Here is a 7,218-nt window from a genome sequence, read left to right as displayed (position 1 = left end):
GGGAAAGATTCTGGCTGGATAACGGTCGCCAAGCGGCGCGTTTGCAAGAACGCTGCCGCGCGTCTTTGCGCCAACTCGTCCGCGGCCCACCCTGACGGCCAAGATACGCTGCCGAGCCGAAATAGATACAAAGATGCTAAAAGCAAGATTCTCCGGGGCAGCAAGATGCCACCACTACCGAAGGACGAAATGAAGATTGTGGTCAGACCCAGAGGCGGACTGAGTATTACCAAGGCAGGCCCCACAGTGGTCGCGGAAGCCATATGGGCTGCAACGGGTATCAGTACGACGGAAAGAGAATGGGACACTATGTGCCCCAATCCGATGCAAAATGTGATCGTGATCAGCACATCTAGCCACGAACACGCGGTTTGTTACACCGCTGTGGAGAACATTACAGTCGCCGGGCAACAGCATGAGGTGAACTCATATGTTGCTGCGCCGCACGCCACTTGCAAGGGGGTAATTCGGCGTATTGCAATCGAGGACGGACCTGAGGTAATTGACCGGAAGATCGTCAACCGGAGAAATCCACTCGCGCTAGGTGCCAAAAGAATCAAGGATACTGGAACTGTGGTGGTGCTGTTCGAGGGATACAAGGTCCCAAATTACGTTGCATATGGGGGCACTCTGATCAGGTGCACGCTTTTCCGCAAACAGATGGATGTTTGTTACACCTGCGGACGCCTTGGACACCGCTCCGATGTCTGCCCGTCACCAGAGGAAGTGGTATGCAGGGGATGTGCAGTAACCAATCCCGATGAACAACACAGCTGCCATCCAAAATGCAAGTTATGCGGCGAGGCCCACCTCACCGCAGCTAAGGATTGCAAGAAACGCTTCCAGATGCCGTACGTGGTTCGACGCAGAAGAGGAGAACGCGCTCGCAACGCTGAGCAGGAGGAAAGAAGCAAGCCATCACCACCCTTCAAGGATGATCAACACTTTCCAGCTATCTCCGGTGAAAGGCACCCACGCTCTCAAGAACTGGACTCATCGGCCCCATCCGGCACTCGAGGCCGTTCCCGATCCAGAGGGCGATTCAGATCCCGGGGACGCTCCATATCCCGGGGGCGCTACAGATCTAGAGGACGGACAGCGTCCAGAGGGACGAGAATCCGCATCAATTCCGGAAGCCGCATTAGGCCTGACAGCCGCACCAGGTCCAGTTCGAGACCCAGAGGAAACCAGACTGGAGCGGTTCCAGGATCGGCGGGAGCGACCACCTGGGCTGTTATTATTCGTGGACGACAGGCAGAGGTGAGGTCGGGGGCACCCTCAGAGCATGCGACAGGAAGCGCGCATAAAATAGCACAACTTGAACGCGAGAATGCTAATATGAGGGAAGTTATTAAAAAGCTTACGTCCGAAATCGCGGAGATCAAACACGCGAGAGGAACGCGTCCTCCGCCTGCGTCCGCTCCGTTGGAAACACCCCAACCTATGGAGGTGCCCATAGCGGAGGGCGAACATGATGAGGCGAGACCCTCTAAGAAACGAGCAGTCGTTCATGAGCAGGATAGTCTTCCGGGACGCGTAAAGTCAGAAATTCGCGAAATGTTTTCAGCGCTCAGCGACAGTGTAAGGCAACTGGCGGAGAAGGTCTCCCAGATACAAAGTGAGATGGCCTTTCAAGCTCAAAGTATGAACAAACGGGTATCGAAATTAGAATCTTTCCTAGAGAACATGATGTTGCCAATCTCTGGTCCTAGTGTCAATGTCGTACCACATATTACCATTGGGCCCCCTATAACTAGCGACAATCCATCCGCAGAAAATGGGGGCAAAGGTAGAGAGCAACAAGATGGCGGTCTCAAACGATTTTTTTTCGCATTTGGCAATGGAACTGCAGGGGCTTTCTTAAGAAGAAAGCGCCTCTGCAGCAGTACATTCGCAGCAATCCCGAAAAACCGCATGTAATCCTGATTCAAGAGACCCTGTCTGCTGAAGTGAATTTATCGGGATATCAATCGATTATCGGTCCAAGTGGGGGGAGAGGTGTATGCACCCTTGTAAGTCGTAAGTTCACGTACATCACTCACGACCTCGGAATGGCCACCTGTAAGGCGGAGCATGTGATGATAGAAATCATACCAGGCCAATTGAGACGCCACAGCGTTTTCATTCTTAACGTGTATAGTAGCCCCAATGACCTTCGCCAGCGTTTCAAAGCACTTCTAAGGAAGGCAATCAGCCTCGCAGGAACTAATCCTTTGGTGATAGCCGGAGACTTCAATGCCCCGCACTGCACAAGGGGCTACATGTACAACACGGTCAAGGGAAAGGAGTTATGGCAGAATGCTACAGACTTGGACCTTACGCTCGTCACTGACAAGTCTTTTCCGACCAGATTGGGAACATCTTCCTGCAGAGACTCGACTCCGGATTTAACGTTCGTCAAGAATTTGTCTAAGGCGCAATGGACTAATACTGCTGTTGATCTTGGCAGCGATCGTTATATCCTTGCTACACACTTTCCGACAACCCCCAAGAGGCAGAAGGAGTTCTTCTTCACGGATTGGGACAAGTTCCGCAAGTTAAGGAATGAGCGCCCACCTCCAACAACTAGACTGAGCCTTGAGCAGTGGATGGACCAGATCAGGGAAGATATCAAGAGTAACACTCACAACATATGCACGGACCTTCCCGTGGAAAAGATGGATAGTCGCCTCGCCCATCTACTAGAGGCTAAGCAGTCACTCCTCAATCGATGGAAGGGCCAAAGGCTAAATCGTAGACTACGCAAAAAGATTGCTGAACTCAACCTCAACAGAACCATCGAGGAGTACTGTCACACCCTCTCAAAGCAACAATGGGACGAGGTATGCAACTCGGTTGATGGTCAAATGCGGAACGGTCGAAACTGGAATCTCTTAAAGCATTTTCTGGACGACACCAACACAAGGTCCAACCAGCAGCATGTGATGGCAAAGCTTCTGCATACAGCCACACGAGTCAAGACCACTGAGGAAGTCCTGAACAGCCTGGTGGAGAAGTACCTCCCCGTTGGTCCCCGGCAAGAGACATCGGTCGCCTACGCAGACTACCTTGGGCCACCCAACTCCGACTTGGATGCAGACATCAGCACGGAAGAGGTTAGGAGGGCGCTACATGAGCTTAATAGCAAGTCTGCCCCTGGTCCTGACGGCATCACAAACAGGACTCTCCGAAACCTGGACGATCACTCGATAGAATACCTGACAGAAGTCATCAATGAGGCATGGAAGGAAGGCAAGGTTCCGGAAGCATGGAAGCAGGCGCTTACAGTACTCATCCCCAAACCTGGCAAATCATCAAGCCTGGACAACTTACGACCAATATCGCTCACATCCTGCGTTGGCAAGGTCGCGGAGCATGTCATACTCAACAGGCTCACTTGGTTCATCGAACACGAGGAACTCTACCTACACACGATGATTGGCTTCAGGGCAGGTCTGTCCACACAGGACGCCATGAAGCTCATCAAGTGTCAGATAATCGACAATGACACGCGGGACACTCGGGCCATCCTTGGATTAGATTTGGAGAAGGCTTTCGATAAGATATCCCATCCATTTATACTGCAATGTATATCCGAACTTGGTCTGGGAGTAAGATTCCATGATTACGTCCGGTCATTTTTGCACCGAAGAAGGGCGACTCTCTGCGCAGGAGACATAATGGCGGAAGAGGTGGAGCTTGGAACAAGGGGCACTCCACAGGGCTCGGTGATCTCGCTGACTTTGTTTAACCCGACCATGATCGGCCTTTCCAGGACACTCTCACGAGTCGAACGCATCAGGCATACCATCTATGCGGATGACATTACCATTTGGTGTGTTGGAGGAAGTGACGGACAGGTTGAGAGTGCGTTACAGGAGGCCATCGAAGTCACGGAGAACTATCTTCGACCCACGGGATTGAACTGTTCGGCTAAGAAGTCGGAGCTTTTACTCTATCGCCCCATAAGAAGAGGTCGTAAGCCCATGGGCTGGACACCACTGCCTGACAGCACCATTTCTCTTCGCACGGGCAAGGGACACAAGATTCCTAGGGTCGACGCAATAAGAATACTCGGCATGGTAGTAGAATCTACTGGCTCTAACGCGCAAACGATAAGCAAGCTCATGACCAAGACGGAGAAAGCAGTACGTCTCACCCGAAGGGTGGCTAACCGCCATCATGGCCTTAAAGAAGACAATCTGTTACGGTTGTTTAACGCCTTTGTGCTTTGCCACTTTGCCTACGTGGCGGCTATGCACTGATGGCAAAGAGCAGAGAGGAACGAACTAAACACGTTGCTCAGGAAGATCACAAAGCGAGCCCTGGGTCTACCGATCTTTACCAACACCAATCGTCTCCTCCAGCTAGGCGTCCACAACACTCTAGAGAAGATTGCAGAGGCTCAGGAAAGAGCGCCACTTGCCAGACTCTCCACGACCGCCGCCGGTAGGAGGATATTACAAGAGCTCGGCTACCCACCATCTGCAGAGGCACCAAGAAAATGCCAGTTACCACGGGACATACGAGATTTGATCTCCGTATCGCCGATACCAAGAAATGTACATCCGGAATATAACAAGGATAGAAGGAAAGCAAGAGCTTCCACCATACTCAAACAGATCCAGGCAGAGGGGCGTAGAGCCTGCTTTGTTGACGCGGCTGCATATTGGAAGGGGTGCTCCTTTTCTGCGGTAGTGGTGGATTCCAAACAGCGACTCACGAACTGTGCATCTGTACGAACCGGAGATCCGGCGATAGCCGAGCAGGTGGCCATTGCCTTGGCGATGCTTGATGACAGCAGCGACGTCATCTACAGTGAGTCACGGTTGGCCATTAGGGCATTTCAATGTGGATTGATCTCAGAACAGGGCTTTGGGCTGCTTCGTAACGCAGGTCCGGATAGAATCAAGCATCACTTGCTTACTTGGTTCCCAGCCCACGTTGGGCACATGGTGCGTGTCCCCACGAACCTCAATGAGACGGCCCACGCTGCCGCGCGCGCACTGACTGACCGCGCTGGCGCTGTAACGGCCGAGGAGAGAGTTACGGATGGTAGGGACGCGCCCGCCACTTATAATGAACTTATTAAACACTTCTATCTTTCGCGGCGACAATACCCTCCTCCTCACCCCAAGCTCACCAGGCTTCAGGCACTGACATTCAGACTTTTGCAGACAGAGACCTATCCCAATCTGTTCACGTTACATGCGATATATCCGGAGATTCACACTGATGATGCGTGCCCTGCTTGCGGGAATAGATCAACACTTTCGCACATGCTCTGGGGATGTATCTTCATAGCAAGCCCTGACCTCAGCTCAGCTAGGTGGGAGGCGGCTCTCCGCAGCCCACTCCTGGCTGAGCAACGTTGGGCTGTCCGGCAGGCCCACGATGCGGCCGGCAGGCTAGGCCTGTCGGCCCCGACGTGGGAGCGACCCGCGACGTGCTAATACGCGTTCTGCAGGACTGAAACAATAAAATTTATTCAATCAATCAATCAATCAATTATATGGACACTCCAAAGCGCATTTATGTCGTCGTAGTCGCCGTGAGGTTCCGTATGACATCAACGGCGGTGAAATCATCGCCGCTTTTCGGACGCTGTATGTGCAAGTGAAAGGGCGCGAGGGACGCGCGCTTTCACGGTGAGCAAACGCACGTCGGAGAGCAAACGCGTTTTCTGCGCCGTGCTCCCTGATGATGATAAGTGGTTCTTGAGGGAAAGGGAAAGGTTGACGCTATCGTGCTCTCTGAAGGGCTGCAGAATTAAGCGTCTCTCCTCCTTTACAATCACCATATATAGAGAGCAAACACGACTTCTTCTATCGCGCGAAAGGCCGTGGGTGGAAGGGAGGGAGGGAGGGGAGGGGAGGCGACGTTGAGTTGTGGCACCAAATGCGTATTTATATAAAAACGTTGCGAGGCGAGAAGGTGGGTAAGATTTCCGACGCTGCTCGACGAGCTCCCCATTCTGATTTCGTCGAAAAAGTCCGAGCCGCCCCCAGAGGCACCGGCAACAGTCACCAATGCCGCGCGCGTTCGGTGCGAACGCGGGCAAAACAGTGACGGCGTCGACAACAGTTCTGCGCGTTGCTGGTGCTGCTGCATGTCCAAGTTTATACAGCTGATAAAACCACTATCCTTACTCCGTATAGCTCTCTACTAATTTGCTATCGCAATTGATGCTTTGCCTTTCGGGCAAAACTACGACATTTTTTCCTCTAATCGACGCAATTCATTTTATATCTTTGAACACGTCAGATTGCCTGACCTATATCAACCTACAATACTTAAAATATTCTAAGCAAACGCAAGTTCCGGGTTTGTGGTGTTGACAGGGAAATTGATAGGGGACATGTGTCCTTGAGCAGCGCAAACCTGTGAAGTCATGAGGCCATCGAAGCGTTGCCGACGACAAAATGTGAAGGTTCGCGGGCTTAGGAAGTCAGAACACAGTGGTGGAAGCTAGGACACGTAGAAACTAGACTTATCAACCAGAATGTTCCGGTTGGCACATCGCACTTACGAACACATAACGAACAGTGTACGGCTAGCAGGAAAGTCTAGTTATACCACCAGAAGCTACGCAGTCCAGGAGGTATCATGAGCGTCTTTGCACTCCATAGCCCTATGCGAAGTATTTCGGCGGTTGTCAAGTAGATCACTCACGGTAATGTGTCGTACCGTCGACATTCCTTGACGCCGCAACAGAAAGGCGTCACTGTGACGTCGTCACCACGACCACCCACGTGACGGGCGGGCGTGACGCGGAACCGCCCGCTTTTGTCAGCCGTCTCGTGGTGAGAGTTTGGATCGACGGCTAGGGACCACGGAGTCGCACGAGCTCTTCGATAGGTCTCAAGTGCGCTCCAGACACAGGCAGCTGGACGGTCAAAGTAGCCACCCGCTTTCGATCACGCGGCCTCACTGTAGTGACGCTTGTCCTGGAAGCCCTCATCGAATCTCACGAAACAGAGACTCACGCGCTCATGTCACGCGCTGCACCACACCGCACCACCATAGAGAAAGAAAAAAAAGTTAAGAGAGGACACTCCGCGAAATCTGGCCTCAGGAAGTACGTCACGACCACGTAACAAACTAGTGCTCTCACCAAACGCCAGAGGACGCAAGTGCGAAAAACAAAAAGTTATCATCAATTAAACAGAATGTTTTTTACAAAATAATAATTATGCGCCTATATTTGACATGTTATTTATACATAAAAACAATTTATTC

The sequence above is a fragment of the Dermacentor silvarum genome, chromosome 3 (genome assembly GCF_013339745.2).
Source record: "Dermacentor silvarum isolate Dsil-2018 chromosome 3, BIME_Dsil_1.4, whole genome shotgun sequence".
Lineage (NCBI taxonomy): Eukaryota > Metazoa > Arthropoda > Arachnida > Ixodida > Ixodidae > Dermacentor > Dermacentor silvarum.
The sequence above is the reverse complement of the archived record's forward strand: the minus strand, read 5'-3'. Positions refer to the sequence as shown.